This window comes from Schistocerca gregaria, chromosome 1 (assembly GCF_023897955.1).
Source record: "Schistocerca gregaria isolate iqSchGreg1 chromosome 1, iqSchGreg1.2, whole genome shotgun sequence".
NCBI lineage: Eukaryota > Metazoa > Arthropoda > Insecta > Orthoptera > Acrididae > Schistocerca > Schistocerca gregaria.
This window is the reverse complement of record NC_064920.1, coordinates 726,550,578-726,570,759: the sequence shown is the minus strand read 5'-3', so window position 1 is coordinate 726,570,759 and position 20,182 is coordinate 726,550,578.

The window sequence follows — 20,182 nt, the reverse complement described above, 5'->3', positions numbered from 1 at the left end:
GTTCACTGCACACGTTTCTGTTGGTCATAGTATATGGGCAATATGTGAGAAGTAGGGACTGTTAGTGTTTGCACATGTGTTAATAATTCAGCAACGGACTGGATAACAGCATTGCTGTTTCTAAGGACAATTCCAAAAACTATGTGAGTGCACAAGTGGTGGTTATGGACTTGCTTATTATCCGCAAGACTCTTCAATGGTGATTGTGCACCTACACAGTGACAACAGATGGCTGCTGGCCATCTCTACAAGGACTACAGTGGGTGTGGACCTTTGATGACTCACCAGTACCATTATTTCTACAAGGACTGCAGTGGGTCTGCACCTCTGGTGGTCCACCAATAACATAGTCTCTACCAGGACTACAGTGGGTCTACTCTGTGATGACCTACCTACCAATATTCTTCAAAACTTCGACTGACTCTGCTGTGGGTTTGCCCATTAACTGTCTGCATGTCAAGAGTCAGCACTGTCTTTCTGTTGGAAGGACAGCACTACTTCTTCAAGACTGCATGGAAATCCACTCCTTCCATGTGCATTTTCTTTTACTGCTTAGACTTTGAGAAAAACACTGCTATTTTACTGTGATGAACGATCAGGACTGTCTTTATGGACTGTGAGAAAATTTCAGCTTTTGATCAACACTGTATCAATAAATGTGTGCATTTGATATCTTTGTTACTGTAATTATGATTATGAACTTTTTTTTCAAATCTGTATTGGCTACTGCTCAAAACAATTTGTAAAATTTTTTGTGGGGTGCATGGGGGCTATGTAAGTAGGTTTTTTAGGTTTTTATTGGTAACGCCACGTCGCACTCTGTATGAAAATCACTGGCTGTGTTAGTCAGGGCCATTCTTTTGTAGAGAGTTTTGAAAGTCAGATTGCGTTGCGCTAAAAATATTATGTGTCAGTTTAAGCACAGTCATGTATAATTTTTCTAAGGGGACGTTTCAATTCAAAAAGGACAACCAGTACCTAGTCTCTCCATCAGCTAGCGCAGGATGTCTCTCATTAATATCTGCCAAGTCACGTACGAAAATTACTTAGATCCATAGTTTTATGAAATTTCTGCAGGCCAAATTGGTGAGAATGAAACTAGTGTTTTCTCCAAAAACGCTGCAAATGATTGTGTTGATAGTTTGCATTTCGCAATCATAGCATTTTTTCTGTATATTGTAGTGGAAATATAATCAAAGATTAAGGCATTGCATCAAAATACGTATCATGGAGAAACAGCCTTGTTATATCACCCTTATTTCATCACCCATGCAAAGTTAATGTATGAATATCAAATAATATTACGAAATATTTTTAGCGTATTGGTGGGTACAATATAGTTCTTTAAAACTTAAGGAACTTAACTAAGAGAATTAAATTTATTTTTTTCATTACGGTGAACAGACACTCGACTGGTCTGAGAACCTTCCAGTATGGGCTGTTCCATTTGATAATCGGCTAGTAATGTGTGTTACCATAATCTTTCATAACAAGCGTGGGTGGACTCTAATATTCAGAACATATGTGCTTTACCAAAACGTTTGGAAGCTAGTTCGTTTCGGTATTACGTTTCCCATGAAAAAAATTTCTTACCATTGTCGTTACGGCAACTCACTCTACTATTCACTCTCCTATTCATAAAGATTATAACAGTTATGAGACGATTTCCTGCGACATAGTTGTTACTGTATAGATGATTAACTAGAAGAGAACTTCACTGCATATCCGCACCTCAACAGAACTTTATTTAAAGGTGCAAGCAAGAAGGGTTCCAGATTTCACTCGCAGGAATAAGTCCATTCTCATCAACGGTCATCTGTTGCAAAATCCTATAACTTTTTCTGAGCTCAATCATAAGAACGTATTTAGATCAGAATGACCCTCTCCATGCAAAATAGCGATGCTTCTGAAAACAATGCGGTCATGCGAAGCCCAAGTCTCACTTTTATCACATGACGTCTTGAAAGGCACGTGCAAGGCAGTCGTGTGGATGTGGTCCCCATGACTTCCGGAAAGCATTTCAGTCTGTACCGCACCAGTGTTTGCTAAGAAAAATGCGATCGTTTAAGATATCAAACAAAATTTGATACATTGAGGACTTCTTAGTGGGGAGGATGCAGCATGTTACCTTGGAGAGTAATTGACAGAAGTGGAAGACAGACCCCAGTTATCTCACGAAAGCCTACAGACGAAGTTTCGTGAGAAGAATGTAGAAACGTATTTAAACTCGCCACGTAACGCTTCCGGGGAGATTTCAAAGAATAAGTTTACGCAAATACAGACGTGGCCAAATTATTAGTAGAAACACTAAAATATGTATTTCAACAAGTTTAATTTGGCTTTGTACACATTAGTTTTTAATTCCTTGAGAACAATCGAAGTTCTTAAGAGCCCGCGATTTGATCATTAAGCTAATAATAGGCCTTTGGAATTTCTTAGGCTGTGAATGTTACTTTGGAGGCTACTTCTGCAGCTTTAGTATTATGTTTATATTAGACACTGGATTTCTTTTAGAGCCGGCACAAAGGCTTTGGTTTTATGTAACCTACTCACGACTTCAGAGGGCTTTCCTCTGTATGTTGGGATTACTAACAATACTCTCTCGGATTGTTGTCATTGATGGTGGGTTGCAGTTGGGGTTGAGTCCCGATGTCTTTGTCTGGAGTTTGTAGCCTGACCTCACATGGGGCTGCTCTTTGATTGTAATTTTCAGTTTATGGCGTGCCTGAGATTGACTTTCAATGTAAATCATTTATATTTAATGTTTTGTTGAATTGTGATTTTCTGTGAAAAATCTTTGAAGAATATTTAAACTGTTTCGCTTCAGGTATTCCACATTTAATGACTTTTCTTGAGGATGAAAGCTCAGGTTTAATCTTTAACGTTGAGCATTCTATTGTAGATTAACAAATTGTTTTACAGAGTATTTGGTAACAAATGATGTTGAGTGGTCTTCCCCAGCTCTTCCTTTAGGACCTGTTGGTTTGTGTCTAAGATGCAAGCTCTTGTTTTTTCTTGGGTATTGCCCAGAGATTCTCAATGGGATTCGTGTTTGGCCTGTTTCCAGGTCAATCAAGCACTTTAGCATTGTGCTCTCTCAAATATCATATTTTGTGCTACACTGCTGGCTATTAAAACTGCTACACCACGAAGATGACGTGCTACAGACACGAAAATTAATCGACAGGCAGAATATGCTGAGATATGCAAATGATTAGATTTTCAGAGTGTTCACACCAGGTGGGCGCCGGTGGCGACACCTACAACGTGCTGACATGAGGAATGTTTCCAACCGATTTCTCATACACAAACAGCAGTTGACGGGCGATGCCTGTTGAAACGTTGTGGTGATGCCTCGTGTAACGAGGAGAAATGCGTATCATCACGTTTTCGACTTTGATAAAGGTCGGATTGTAGCCTATCGCGATTGCGGTTTATCGTATCGCGACATTGCTGCTCGCGTCGGTCGAGATCCAACGACTGTTAGCAGAGTATGGAATCGGTGGGTTCAGGAGGGTAATACGGAACACCGTGTTGGATCCCAACGGCCTCGTATCACTAGCAGTCGAGATGTCGAGATGACAGGCTTCTTATCCACATGGCTGTAACGGATCGTGCAGGCACGTCTCGATCCCTGAGTCAACAGATGGGAACGTTTGCAAGACAACAACCATCTGTACGAACAGTTCGACTACGTTTGCAGCAGCATGGACTATCAGCTCGGAGAGGTGGCGCAGTGGTTAGCACACTGGACTCGCATTCGGGAGGACGACGGTTCAACCCCGTCTCCGGCCATCCTGATATAGGTTTTTCGTGATTTCCCTAAATCGCTACAGGAAAATGCCGGGATGGTTCCTTTGAAAGGGCACTGCCGATTTCCTTCCCCATCCTTTCCTCACCCGAGCTTGCGCTCCGTCTCTAATGACCCCGTTGTCGACGGGACGTTAAACACTAATCTCCTCCTCCTATCAGCTCGGAGACCATGGCTGCCGTTACCCTTCACACTGCATCACAAACAGGAACGCCTGCGATGATATAGTCAACGACGAACCTGGGTGCACGAATGGCAAAATGTCACTTTTTGGGATGAATCCAGGTTCTGTTTACAGCATCAAGATGGTCCATCCATGTTTGACGATATCGTGGTGAACGCACATTTGAAGCGTGTATTCGCCATCGCCATACTGGCGTATCACCCTGCGTGATGATATGGGATGCCATTGGTTACACGTGTCGGTTACCTCTTGTTCGCATTGACGGCGCTTTGAACAGTGGACGTTACATTTCAGATGTGTTACTACCCATGGCTCTACCCTTCATTCGATCCCTGCGAAACCCTACGTTTCAGCTGGGGAATGCACGACCGCATGTTGCAGGTTGTGTACGGGCCTTTCTGAATACAGAAAATGTCCGACTGCTGCCCTGGCCAGCAAATTCTGCAGATCTTTCACCAATTGAAAATAAGGTAAATTGTGTAAATACGAAAATTTCGTACTTTTCCCAGAAAGTCATTTGGTAGGCGAAGTTCTAAATAAAAAGTACAAGTTCAGACTTTTAATGTAAATAATTGTTATAAAATTCCATATACGAGTAATTACATTTCCTAATCATCAGCTGATCAGTTTTAGAGAGTATTATTCTGCATAAAACTGGGAATATGTGTTTCACTCTAACAATTTGGCCACGTCTGTAGGTAACTAAATAGTCATTGTTCCCGCAGCCATGCCTGACTGGAGCGGAAAGAAACTCGGACATAAGCTGCTATGCTGAGTAACCATTGCCATACACTTCGAAGTGGTTTTCAGGGTATACACGAAGCTGCTATAATATGACTCACAGCATTGCACACGCAGAATATCGGAAGTGTCTCCTAGACTAAGTGTAATGTGGAGTCGTCAGCAGGAGCCTGTTAGTTGGCAGCGTTTCGTGAGGGGTGGATGGCGGTGAGCGCAGTGCAGCCTGAGAAGTGTCCGGCAGTGCAGAGGGCGGAGGACGGAGGACACGGTGATTTCCCAGGGGCCGCGCCTCGTTACGCAGGGTGGTCACCCGGCCTCTTCCGCTGAGCCTTTGGCGCATCCCACCGAGACACCTGCTCCACTGCGCACTATTAGCTTCAGGCGAGCCTCAAGCGAAAGTGAGGTTCCACTGACGTAGGCCTTCCCCGTACTCATACTACATGTACACTATTTCCCATGCACCACTCGCGGTTGGAACAGGGAAAGGGGATCAATTAGTGGTAGCAGAAGTACCCTTCGCCACACACCGTTAGGTGGCTTGTGCAGTATGGAGTAGATGTAGTGTCCAAATTACTGAAGGAAAACAGAGTGGAAAATGAAGATATCAACCATGTGAATTCCTCACAAGCAGTCATGACGTTATCTTTATAAGGATTGCTAAAGTGTTGTAAATAACAACCATGCGCTACAAGTCAGTCTGTTGAACTTGCAGTTCCCTTGGGACAGTGTAGTCTCTAAATTAAGATTCCAACGCAAGGTATTTGGAGACAGCTACGCAGTCAAGAGCCTGAAGGCCCCTTCATGTAGCGACACACAGCAGTAACACAAAATTGTGCATGACACAATGTTCAGAGACGCACGAATTGTTCATCCTACGCTAGCACAGCCTACCGTGAGTAAACGATTCACATTCCTCTTTTACGTTAACAGATGACTCTTCTGATAGGTTTGATGCAGCTCCTCACAACTTCCTCCCCTCCACCAACCTCTTCATCTCACGCTTGTACTTACACAAAAAGTCCTATTATTATTGTTTTGTTGGAGTTATTCCAATGGCTGTCTTCCCCAACAGATTTAAGGTTCTACAGATCCCTATAGTACCACTGAAGTTTTTATCTGATATCTTCACATAGAAAATAACTACACCTCTACCAAGTAAGTATACGAATGAGATGGAAATTGTTGGAGGTTATGTACACGTACAAACACAAATAACGAAGAGTTCAGAAAAATTTGATGGTGACTTATTTGGGACAGAAAGCTTCTCAAATTGAGAAACTCAATAACGCGTTAATCCCCCTCTGGCCTTAATGCAAGCAGTTATTCGGCTTGGCATTTGTTGATAAAATTATTCAATGTTCTGCTCAGGGAATCGTGACAAATTCTGTACAATTTGCACATTAGATCATCAAAATCCCAAGTTGGTTGGAGGACCCTGCTCATAATGCTCCAAACGTTCTCAAATGAGGAGAGATCCAGTGACCTTGTCGACGAAGGTTCGTTTTGGCAAGGACGATTACAAGAGCAGAAACTCTCGCCGTATGCGGGCGGGCATTATCTTGTTGAAAACTCGCCGTATGCGGGCTGGCATTATCTTGTTGAAATATAAGCCCAGGATGTATTGCCATGAAGGGCAACAAAACAGGGCGTGGAAAATCTTCGACATACCGCTCTGCTGTAAGTAGGTCGCATACGGTATTCAAGGGGTCCTGCTAGGAAGTGAAATGCACCCCAAACCATCACTCCTGGTTGTTAGGCAGGAGACCTGTCGGGAGACAGGTGACGGAGTATCTTTATTATCAAACCGCCGTCTGCTTCACGTCTGCTGTGCAGCGAGCTACCTTAAGTATTAACTGTATTTTTCTTACTTGTCACTTCTTCTTCTGCGTGTTTTTGCTTTTAGGAAGCTTTAATAGTCGAGTGCTATTAAGTGTTCCATAGATCTCGTGTTTGTTTTGAATACAGTCAGAGAGTCCCTTTAGTCAGCCATAGTGCTAGTAGTGCTAGTGATTGTTTTGAATACAGTCCAGAGACAGGTAGTGCTATTTTCCTTGTTTTCTACAAGGAGTGGTTAGCAATCACACTTTAGTCAATAATCAACCGCCTTTAGTGAATTAGCAGTCTATTTGAAAGTTTATTAACACTCTATAGTAAATTGACTTCTTAGGATGGATAGGATGTGTGGCTGCTGTGTACGGACGCAGGAGGAGCTGGCCACTCTTCGCGAACAGCTGAGCGTGTTGAAGGCCGCGGTCAGCCGTCTTCAGGCTGCTGCCTCGGAGTGTAGCGGCAGTGGGGAGTCTGGTGCGTCGCAAGGTACACCCCAGGTGTTACATGCTTCACCCACTGTCCCTGCTGTCGAGACATCTTCGCGGGTACCGGGCGCGGTTGGGCCACCCTCTCCCCAAGGGGAGTGGCGGGTTCAGCGGCGTTCGCGGCGCACGAGGCGGAGGGCCAATGTGGAGGCTGATCGTGTGGCATCGCCCGCTCTGCCTGTGAGTGGACATGTGGCTGCTCCTTCAGCAAGGTCCGAGCAGGCACATGGGGGGAGGGGTTTATTACACTCCTGGAAATGGAAAAAAGAACACATTGACACCGGTGTGTCAGACCCACCATACTTGCTCCGGACACTGCGAGAGGGCTGTACAAGCAATGATCACACGCACGGCACAGCGGACACACCAGGAACCGCGGTGTTGGCCGGCGAATGGCGCTAGCTGCGCAGCATTTGTGCACCACCGCCGTCAGTGTCAGCCAGTTTGCCGTGGCATACGGAGCTCCATCGCAGTCTTTAACACTGGTAGCATGCCGCGACAGCGTGGACGTGAAACGTATGTGCAATTGACGGACTTCGAGCGAGGGCGTATAGTGGGCATGCGGGAGGCCGGGTGGACGTACCGCCGAATTGCTCAACACGTGGGGCGTGAGGTCTCCACACTACATCGATGTTGTCGCCAGTGATCGGCGGAAAGTGCACGTGCCCGTCGACCTGGGACCGGACTGCAGCGACGCACGGATGCACGCCAAGACCGTAGGATCCTACGCAGTGCCGTAGGGGACCGCACCGCCACTTCCCAGCAAATTAGGGACACTGTTGCTCCTGGGGTATCGGCGAGGACCATTCACAACCGTCTCCATGAAGCTGGGCTACGGTCCCGCACACCGTTAGGCCGTCTTCCGCTCACGCCCCAACATCGTGCAGCCCGCCTCCAGTGGTGTCGCGACAGGCGTGAATGGAGGGACGAATGGAGACGTGTCGTCTTCAGCGATGAGAGTCGCTTCTGCCTTGGTGCCAATGATGGTCGTATGCGTGTTTGGCGCCGTGCAGGTGAGCGCCACAATGAGGACTGCATACGACCGAGGCACACAGGGCCAACACCCGGCATCATGGTGTGGGGAGCGATCTCCTACACTGTCCGTACACCTCTGGTGATCGTCGAGGATACACTGAATAGAGCACGGTACATCCAAACCGTCATCGAACCCATCATTCTACCATTCCTAGACCGGCAAGGGAACTTGCTGTTCCAACAGAACAATGCACGTCCGCATGTATCCCGTGCCACCCAACGTTCTCTAGAAGGTGTAAGTCAACTACCCTGGCCAGCAAGATCTCCGGATCTGTCCCCCATTGAGCATGATTGGGACTGGATGAAGCGTCGTCTCACGCGGTCTGCACGTCCAGCACGAACGCTGGTCCAACTGAGGTGGAAATGGCATGGCAAGCCGTTCCACAGGACTACATCCAGCATCTCTACGATCGTCTCCATGGGAGAATAGCAGCCTGCATTGCTGCGAAAGGTGGATATACACTGTACTAGTGCCGACATTGTGCATGCTCTGTTGCCTGTGTCTATGTGCCTGTGGTTCTGTCAGTGTGATCATGTGATGTATCTGACCCCAGGAATGTGTCAATAAAGTTTCCCCTTCCTGGGACAATGAATTCACGGTGTTCTTATTTCAATTTCCAGGAGTGTAGTTATTGGGAGCTCCAACGTTAGGCGGGTGATGGAGCCCCTTAGGGAAATAGCGGAAAGGTCGGGGAAGAAGGCCAGTGTTCACTCTGTCTGCTTGCCGGGGGGTCTCATCCGAGATGTGGAGGAGGCCCTACCGGCGGCGATAGAGAGCACTGGGTGCACCCGACTGCAAATTGTTGCTCATGTCGGCACCAATGACTCCTGCCGTCTGGGTTCAGAGGTCATCCTCAGTTCGTACAGGCGGCTGGCGGAGTTGGTGAAGGCGGAAGGCCTCGCTCGCGGGGTGGAATCAGAGCTAACTATTTGTAGTATCGTTCCCAGAACCGATCGCGGTCCTCTAGTTTGGAGCCGAGTGGAAGGCTTAAACCAGAGGCTCAGACGATTCTGCGGAGAGCTGGGGTGCAAATTTCTCGACCTCCGCTATCGGGTGGAGAAATGTAGGGTCCCCCTGAATAGGTCAGGCGTGCACTACACGCCGGAAGCGGCTACGAGGGTAGCGGAGTACGTGTGGAGTGCACATGGGGTTTTTTTAGGTTAGAGAATTCCCTCCCTAGGCCCGACAAGACGCCTCCTGAGACGCGGCAAGGCAGTAGGCAAAATGCAACAAGGAATAACAATATTAATGTGCTTATAGTAAACTGCAGGAGCGTCTATAGAAAGGTCCCAGAACTGCTCTCATTAATAAACTGTCACAACGCCCATATAGTACTAGGAACAGAAAGTTGGCTGAAACCAGACGTAAACAGTAATGAAATGCTAAACTCGGATTGGAATGTATACCGCAGAGATAGGCTGGACAGTGAAGGGGGAGGCGTGTTTATAGCGATAAGAAGTGCAATAGTATCGAAGGAAATTGACGGAGATTCGAATTGTGAAATGATTTGGGTGAAGGTCACGGTTAAAGCAGGCTCAGACATGGTAATTGGATGTCTCTATAGGCCCCCGGGCTCAGCAGCTGTTGTGGCTCAGCACCTGAAGAATAATTTGGAAAATATTTCGAGTAGATTTCCCCACCATGTTATAGTTCTGGGTGGAGATTTTAATTTGCCGGATATAGACTGGGAGACTCAGACGTTCATAACGGGTGGCAGGGACAAAGAATCTAGTGAAATATTTTTAAGTGCTTTATCTGAAAACTACCTTGGGCAGTTAAACAGAAAACCGACTCGTGGCGATAACATATTAGACCTTCTGGTGACAAACAGACCCGAACTATTTGAATCAGTTAATGCAGAACAGGGAATCAGCGATCATAAAGCGGTTACTGCATCGATGATTTCAGCCGTAAATAGAAATATTAAAAAAGGTAGGAAGATTTTTCTGTTTAGCAAAAGTGACAAAAAGCAGATTTCAGAGTACGTGGTGGCTCAACACAAAAGTTTTGTCTCAAGTACAGACAGTATTGAGGATCAGTGGACAAAGTTCAAAACCATGGTACAATATGCGTTAGATGAGTATGTGCCAAGCAGGATCGTAAGAGATGGGAAAGAGCCACCGTGGTACAACAACCGAGTTAGAAAACTGCTGCGGAAGCAAAGGGAACTTCACAGCAAACATAAACATAGCCAAAGCCTTGCATACAAACAAAAATTACGCGAAGCGAAATGCAGTGTGAGGAGGGCTATGAGAGAGGCTTTCAATGAATTCGAAAGTAAAGTTCTATGTACTGACTTGGCAGAAAATCCTAAGAAATTTTGGTCCTATGTCAAAGCGGTAGGTGGATCAAAACAAAATGTCCAGACACTCTGTGACCAAAATGGTACTGAAACAGAGGATGACAGACTAAAGGCCGAATTACTAAATGTCTTCTTCCAAAGCTGTTTCACAGAGGAAGACTGCACTGTAGTTCCTTCTCTAGATTTTCGCACAGTTGACAAAATGGTAGATATCGAAATAGACGACAGAGGGATAGAGAAACAATTAAAATCGCTCAAAAGAGGAAAGGCCGCTGGTCCTGATGGAATACCAGTTCGATTTTACACAGAGTACGCGAAGGAACTTGCCCCCTTCTTGCAGCGGTGTACCGTAGGTCTCTAGAAGAGCGAAGCGTTCCAAAGGATTGGAAAAGGGCACAGGTCATCCCCATTTTCAAGAAGGGACGTCAAACAGATGTGCAGAACTATAGACCTATATCTCTAACGTCGATCAGTTGTAGAATTTTGGAACACGTATTATGTTCGAGTATAATGTCTTTTCTGGAGACTAGAAATCTACTCTGTAGGAATCAGCATGGGTTTCGAAAAAGACGGTCGTGTGAAACCCAGCTCTCGCTATTCGTCCACGAGACTCAGAGGGCCTTAGACACGGGTTCACAGGTAGATGCCGTGTTTCTTGACTTCCGCAAGGCGTTTGACACAGTTCCCCACAGTCGTTTAATGAACAAAGTAAGAGCATACGGACTATCAGATCAATTGTGTGATTGGATTGAGGAGTTCCTAGATAACAGAACGCAGCATGTCATTCTCAATGGAGAGAAGTCTTCCGAAGTAAGAGTGATTTCAGGTGTGCCGCAGGGGAGTGTCATAGCACCGTTGCTATTCACAATACACATAAATGACCTGGTGGATGACATCGGAAGTTCACTGAGGCTTTTTGCAGATGATGCTGTGGTGTATCGAGAGGTTGCAACAATGGAAAATTGTACTGAAATGCAGGAGGATCTGCAGCGAATTGACGCATGGTGCACGGAATGGCAATTGAATCTCAATGTAGACAAGTGTAATGTGATGCGAATACATAGAAAGATAGGTCCCTTATCATTTAGCTACAAAATAGCAGGTCAGCAACTGGAAGTAGTTAATTCCATAAATTATCTGGGAGTACTCATTAGGAGTGATTTAAAATGGAATGATCATATAAAGTTGATCGTCGGTAAAGCAGGTGCCAGACTGAGATTCATTGGAAGAATCTTAAGGAAATGCAATCCGACAACAAAGGAAGTAGGTTACAGTACGCTTGTTCGCCCAATGCTTGAGTACTGCTCAGCGGTGTGGGATCCGCACCAGGTAGGGTTGATAGAAGAGATAGAGAAGATCCAACGGAGAGCAGCGCGCTTCGTTACAGGATCATTTAGTAATTGCGAAAGCGTTACGGAGATGATAGATAAACTCCAGTGGAAGACTCTGCAGGAGAGACGCTCAGTAGCTCGGTACGGGCTTTTGTTAAAGTTTCGAGAACATACCTTCACCGATGAGTCAAGCAGTATATTGCTCCCTCCTACGTATATCTCGCGAAGAGACCATGAGGATAAAATCAGAGAGATTAGAGCCCACACAGAAGCATACCGACAATCCTTCTGTCCACGTACAATACGAGACTGGAATAGAAGGGAGAACCGATAGAGGTACTCAGGGTACCCTCCGCCACACACCGTCAGGTGGCTTGCGGAGTATGGATGTAGATGTAGATGTAGATGTAAATGACTGCCTATACTAGTAGAGGTTGGAACGCCAGTGGAAATGAAATGGCAGGCGTAACTCAAGCCCTGGGTGGAAAAGCCTGCACAGGTGTGTTGGTCCTGCCTGATACAGGAAGTAGCCAAAACGGACGGTCGGGGCACCTGAGCACTGAACACAATACAGCGGTGGCTGGCCGGTTTGTAGTGGGGCAGGAATGGTAACCGGATAATACTTCGGAAACTCTGAAAATCTTGGACGCAGCAAAGAGGAACGAGGAAGTGTTACCTTGGAAAACAGACAGGCTGCGTTATATGTGAGGATTTTTACTCTGAGAAGCGTACAATTGTATGTCTTCTTAAAATGGTTCAAATGACTCTGAGCACTATGGGACTGGCCGAGCGGTTCTAGACGCTACGTTCTGGAACCGCGCGACCGCTACAGTTGCAGGTTAGAATCCTGCCTCGGGCATGGATGTGTGTGATGTCCTTAGGTTAGTTAGGTTTAACTAGTTCTAAGTTCTAGGGGACTGATGACCTCAGAAGTTAAGTCGCATAGTGCTCAGAGCCATTTGAGCCTCTCCAAATAGTTCAAATGGTCCTGAGCACTATGGGACTTAACATCTGTGGTTATCAGTCCCCTAGAACTTAGAACTAGTTAAACCTAACTAACCTAAGGACATCACACACATCCATGCCCGAGGCAGGATTCGAACCTGCGACCGTAGCAGTCACGTGGTTCCGGACTGAGCGCCTTAACCGCGAGACCACCGCGGCCGGCGAGCCACTCCAGCCGGCATGTATTCCTAACTAACAGGGATAGGCATTTCCTCGCAAACTTTCCATGCTGGAAGACAAAAGACTAAAATATGGTTGGTTGGCGTACTGAAGAATCTGTAGAGAGGGAGAATATTCTGTGGTTTTGAGAATGATACACTTTCTGCAGTTACGAGGGAGGGGAGCTGAGATTTGCTGGGATCCCAGCAGTGGAGAGAAAGGTCTTCCGTTTTGAGCGTCCTTGTTTGGTGGTCGCTCGGTATCAGCTTTTGTTGATACAGACGGACTTGATGTCTTTGCTCTCATGAGATTTTATAGTTAGGACGGTTTGGCACTGTAATATTGCGAACTTATAGGATTCTTAGCCTCTGGGTAGGGAGTCGTCGTTGAGTTCGCAGCATTCAGTGATTGAAAGCACTTCTTCTGTCTATACTCACGTAGAAACGTTATCTGAATTCCGTCCTTGTGGCTGGGAGTTGGTGTTTCTTGTCTGTAGAAAAAATGTTGAAATGTGTGTGAGTTCCTAAGGGACCAAACTGCAGAGGTCATTGGTCCCTAGACTTACACACTACTTAAATTAACTTACGGTAAGAAGAACACACACATCCATGCCCGAGGGAGGACTCGAACCTCCAGCGGGAGGGGACACGCAGACATGGCGCCTCAAACCGCACGGCCACTCCGCGCGGCTGTCTGTAGAACACAGAGACGAGAAGACAGTATGCCTTCTGGCGTCCTAGTATTTTGAAGAGTTTTTATTTTGTGGCTGGAGTTCTTCCAGCGTCGCAGACGTGTACGAGAACCATCACTCTGACACACTGGACGCAGTACATACGGTGATATTACTAATAGCGTCAGCTTATTAGGGCTATAAAACTAAACAGCTGTGACCACGTAAGTTTTATTTCCACTGAGGTTGCACAACACTGTAGATCATCTTCGAAAGTATTGTCTTGTAATGTTTGGTACATAGATGATGTCAGTCACCTCGCGTTATTTATATTAGATAGCATAGCCCTAAAAAGGGGCAGATTTGGGCAATTGTTCAATAATGTTAGTTAGGAAATTCATTTATATCTCTTTATGTCCATTTGACATTGATGTATAAACATTAGTAATATATAAGGGGTTTTAATCTACAATAAATTTATAAGCAGGAACAGCATTTATTATTTTGTAACTACTAGTTCCTTAATCATTCATTTATGTTTATGTTGTAATTTATGTGTTAGAGACCAAGGATTAGGAGATAATATCACCATTAGGAGATCCTAAGATCTGCTTCAAAGGGAAGTCAGACAGGGCCAAATCTTCATTTTCGCGTTCCGCATTTTGCGTTGAGCACATTCATTTCTACACCCGCCTGTAAAAACATCTTGGAAAGTGTGTTTTTCGGCTTAATTGTATCAAATCACGTGCATGTGTCGTGAGATATGGTGTAATTTAGTAAGCTGTGTGTGGCGGGAAACGTGTTTCGTATTGTAGCATCAGTTGTAATCAAGATTTGTGGTTCATAAAATTTTAGTAGTATTATCTCAGTGCAAACAATCTTTCACCCCGAATTTCGGTCTATGTGAATACAAATAAAGGTGCATTTTTTGAGAAATTTCGGAACTTATGGATGTTATACTTAATAGGTATGGTAATAAATTGGTATTTATGATTTGGGTTGCTGTATCATCTATTATAACTAACATATCGTGTTATATATGATTTTCGCCTTCAATATGAGTATGTATTACCTGCATTTGTCGTAAATTAACGCTGTTCTCAAGTTTGTTAGCGGCATCAACATCGTTAATTTTCAGTAAATTAGCATCTTTGTCCCAGGTCTTTCTGCTGTCTTTACAAAAATATTGTTTTGCATAGTAACAGCTTATGTTCTTAAAGGGCATTGGTAATATTTTTAAGTTAAAGGATAAAGAAATTAAAAGAAAATTAACAAGTGTGTTTTAAAGTTGTTTGTTTACTGTTCCGTAAAACAATGTACCGGCTACAATGCAGTCTCACTGAATGCTGTTCTCAAATAAGGGATGAGTTAGCTGACATTCTTAAGCAACTAGAAATCGCCCTGACTACTACCAGACCATTGGAAGCTGCTGCGATTGGGGGTGTTTTGCGAGGTCCCAAGGTCCATGTACCACAGGTGTCAAACATACCTCAAGTACCAGACTCTTCGGTGAATCCTATCTCCTCCATTGACTATGAGTGGCTTGTCAGTGGTAGGGCTAGGCGCAGTGTGTAGGGGGACACTGGGATCAGGGAGGATTATAGGAGCTACACCCATCCCCCCAATCAAGAAAGTTCGGTGTGCTTCTTCCACCAAAACTGATACTGAGCCAGTGAGACTCAACTCATCTGTTGGAACAGGTACTGTGTCCCGTGTCAACGGTAAGCAAACGCACAAGTGAAGGGGTCTACCAACAGTCGGCAGTGTAAACATGTGGCGAATAATTGTATCCGTTCTGGAAATGGCAGCAGGGAGTGTGAAGGAACACCAGGTGCAGTCAACGAGCTGGCTTTGGGGCCTTATTCACCATACCGACGAGGCTACTCCCGCAGGAACTGAGGGAATAGGATATAACTATATGCATATTGTGGCAGATGTTGGTACAAATACCACGTGTCATCTAGGCTCCGAGGTCGCACTTGGAGCATTTCACCGAACGGCAGAGAAGGCTGCGAAGACAAGCCACGCTCATGGAGTTTCAACGAAGCTCACAATTTGCAGCTTGTCCCCAGAACTTACTATGCGGTCCTGGTTCTGAGTGGTGTAGAAGGACTGAACCAGGGGCTTCAATGTCTCTGTCACAACCACACAACCAACGACGTGTGTTTCTTTTTTCTTTTTTTGAGATTGGGCAACTTTATGTTCATTTCAGATAATAACAGCTGTAGGAGACCCGAAAGTGTCACAACAAGATTCAAAAAAATTATCCCTACAGGCGACGGTAATTAAGTTATTAGCTAGTGAAGCATTCGCATCCAAGTTCTCGAGTTCGAGGATAATTACAGAAGGAGCACAAGCTCTGATTAGGGAAGGATGGAGAAAAATATCGGACGTGTTGCTTCGAAGGACCCTTACCGGCATTTGCCTTAACCGAATTAGGGACGTCACGAAAAACTAAATCAGGATAGGTGGACGCGGGTTTGAACAATCATCCTCGTGAATGCGAGTCAATCTGAGAATGAAACGCTCTAAATAATCAATGAAGGTAGCATAATACCAGGTACAGGAGCTGATTAAAATTCTCAATTATTAACAGTGAGATTTTTGGGGCAAACTGAAGCATACATCGAAAAGATAGTCTAATGGTAAATACAAGGAGTGTATTACACTACTGGCCTTTAAAATTGCTATACCACGAAGATGACGTGCTACAGACGCGGAATTTAACCTGCAGGAAGAAGAAGCTGTGACATGCAAATGATTAGGTTTTCAGAGCATTCACACAAGGTTGGCGCCGGTGGCGACACCTACAATGTGCTGACATGAGGGAAGTTTCCAACCGATTCCTCGTACACTAACAGCAGTTGACCGGCGTTGCCTGGTGAAACGTTGTTCTGATGCCTCATGTAAGGAGGAGAAATGCGTACCATCACGTTCCCGACTTTGATAATGGTCGGATTGTAGCCCATTGCGATTGCGGTTTATCGTATCGCGACATTACTGCTCGCATTGGTCGAGATCTAGTGACTGTTGTTGACCTTGACATTGTAAGGAATTAAAAATCTAAAAATATAGCGGAGTGGAGGACCTTGTTTCCTGAACGTTTCTGTTCACTTGAAATATAACTGGCCACCTGCGGTGGATAGTTAAATTCTGATGTTCTTTGTTTTCGTAATTTAATTCAACTACGTCACAGGTATTCGCTAAATGCTAGTTATTTATTTATTCATTTAATTTTGTTTATCTTGGCTGCCGACTAAGGCGAGCTACTAAGTGTAACTGTTTTAAAATTGAAGCACGTTAATTGCTATGAATGTCTATCGCTTCCCATGGTGGGTAATAGTTGCAGTTTTTCACGTTTTATTGCTTGTGTCCTTATTATTCCATGTGTTTCCAAGAGCGGGAAAAAACTGGTTTCCTGAAGTGATCGCTTAGAACATAAGGGCTAAAACTTTTTGATGATTTTGATGTTTGATTTTATTGTTGAATGAAATAGTTGAAGCTACATCAGTTTATTTGGTCCAGCACCACGCACTACCCACCAGCCTAACTCCATACCATTTCAAGGATCTTTAACAGATTATCTTATTTATAGATGTTCCATTACATATACTACCTCGTGATTTATTAAGTTGGTCGGTTTATGTATGCTTGATCTGCTCATTTGGTTTGTTTTCATTGTCGTTGTCAGATATCAATTTGCTTATAAGGCATAGTTTCGCTAATGCAGGGATCGCCGTTTCTATCTGCACTAATAGCTCAACCACAAACAGACCAGTCCCCTTACAACGTTTAGCGTTCCTCTTAAGGAATTCAGCTCTTATTCCAGGCTATTAATATTATTGATACAGAACCCATCTTCTGGGTTGGGTGTGGAATGCAAAGTAGCATCTAGAAACCTTTTGTGTTAGTACCTTTCTTTATAGTGTCCTAGAGCACACTAAGAGGCTGACTGAAACCCACCAAAAGTCTTTAAGCTTTTAATAGTTCTTCGACAAGCCTACAGAATTAAACACGAGTTTGAAATATACAAAGCAAATCAAATAATTAGTCTTCAGACAATAAAATAAAAATAAAGAGTACCCTAAACAGCAATCTCCAAACGGCCACCTGCGAGAGAAACGACAAGATAGAAAATATAAATACTAATTCAGGTAGAAGTGGAACAGAACAAGTCGAAAGCCAAGCAATAGTAAAAGTGGGCAGTACTTCTGTTAGTGGCACTGCCCTCACGCAATTTTACATAAAGTGTAAACACAAATGAAACAGATTGCATTCGGAAACTGTTCGCTTGCCAGCCTACTGCATTTATACTGACAAGGCAAACCTCCGCCAAATGTGAGTCGGAACTTTACAGAAATTTAATAGCAGCAGTACACTTCCGTATTACAAGAAAAGAGCGTAACCGATGCACTGACACAGGTCGGTACCGCATAACATAACAACGCAATGTAACTCGATAACCATGATTGCGGACCTTACGGCAGAACACGGGGATTTTCCAAAACTCCCTTCCACGGCTCCCGATAGCTGTAAACCAAATGCTCAACATAGTGTCCGCGTGGTTGCTGGATGAAATTAAAGCCGCCGCAAGCCCCCTGCCCATCAGGCAAAGCAGCATATTCAGGAACGTGGACTCCAACCTGCGACACGTCGCAGCATCCATGTGCAATATTAGGATCACGTTAAATCAAGACACTACACTTGTGACATGGACGGGGCGAAACATTCCTTGTCCCGACCTTAAATAACTGATGCAATTAGCATCATTTAAGCAGAAATCATTTGTCCAATGTTCTTCAAGCGTGCCATCAGTCCAGGAGACCGAAAATAGCTGGTATACCATTAGATCGAAGGTCCCAATCCACCACGAGTGCCATAAATACAGGAGACTGTGACGCATAGAGATCCAGGCACGGAAGTGCCCAGTCCATAGCTACGGAGTAGCATCTTGTAACATGTGATATTTAATGGTGATGGCCAAAAAATATTCCACTATGTACTCAACTGTCCAGTAAGTTAATTAGAAAAATGGAAATAAGTAGCATGTGCAGCTCGATTAAATAGCTATTTCCACATCAAATCTGGCATCCGAAAGACACGCGCTACGTAAGTCGGATATGGCAGCAACTACGTCAATTCCGTTTCATGAAGTACTTGCAGAAAATCAAAGAATGAAGTAACTTGAAGGGAACAGTGATTGAATTGACTACATAACATTTCGGATTAAACGGCAAGAATACGATTCTATCACTAACTTCAGTCATACAAAATCCGTGAAAGCATACAAGTTTTCGTACCAACACGCGCTCGGATACCAGCCCACTTCCGTCATTCATAGTATGTTCAGCACACGAAATTAGTGGAAGACTGAGCTGCGGGGTACGTGCACCACACGAATGATTTAATAGATAATCTTACATACGAGGAACCACTTCGAATAACCCCATTAAACGGAACTTTCTCGGAAGTACTGCAGATCCACTGCCGCCGCATCTTATCAGAGCCAAGAAGGCTAGCCATACCAAGTGCCCGTGAACAAGTGTGTGTTTAAAAACTATTTGCAAGCATGTCCTTCCAAACACCTGCACCCTAATCGGCTTATCGCCCAGAAAAAGCCTGACCGAAAACTCCTGCCCATCTCAGATGCTTAACAGATTTCACTGAACGTATCTATAATGCTTACAGAAACATCTTTGCAAAGTATAAGCAATGACAAGTTCGCGAGTTAATAAAAGTGTATCTCTGTAGACCTGTGGCAGTTTAATATGCAACATTGGAGGCTAACGGTTATGATGATTAGCCCACAGATAGGACTTCCAAATGTAACGGTATTATGGTTATAATGACGATGAATCGCTAAATTGGGTTTACCAGGATCAAGGAAATGCCATGGAAGGACTAGGCCCCTTTAACATTATTTGTCCTTCTGACAACAGATATTAATTTTATTAACAGGTCCCCTTTAGGAAAAGCAGGTAGGAAAATTCCAAGTTAATTTTCCATTTTCAATTTACAGACTTGAAGACCTTCAAAGTAGAGAATGACAATCACTTGATTACAAAATAATAGTCTCAAAGGAGGTGCCAGAAAATGACTTTAACAGAAATGGTTCAAATGGCTCTGAGCACTATGCGACTTAACTTCTGAGGTCATCAGTCGCCTAGAACTTAGAACTAATTAACTCTAACCAACCTAAGGTCAGCAGAAACGTCCATGCCCGAGGCAGGATTCGAACCTGCGACCGTAGCGATTTCTCGGTTCCAGATTGTAGCGCCTAGAACCGCACGGCCACTCCTGAATTTAACAACACTGCACTTTAAAAAAATTAGACTTTACGAATTTTAAATAAACCAGCCAATAAAATAATATTTGAAACTGAATTGTAGATAAATTTTTTCAAGTGAGCTGAAATTAAAAACATTCGGCACAATCCCAGAAGATAAATATTAACTAGTTAACAGGAATAACAAATCGCCTTTACGGTTTACCCAAAAGATTTACACCCAATAATTTACAATTAAATTTAGAACAATTTCACAATATGCATAAAACAGACCAGTAATATTGATGGAAAGATTACCTGTCCGAAGACAGTTAATCAAAGACAACTTGGCCGACAGTACGA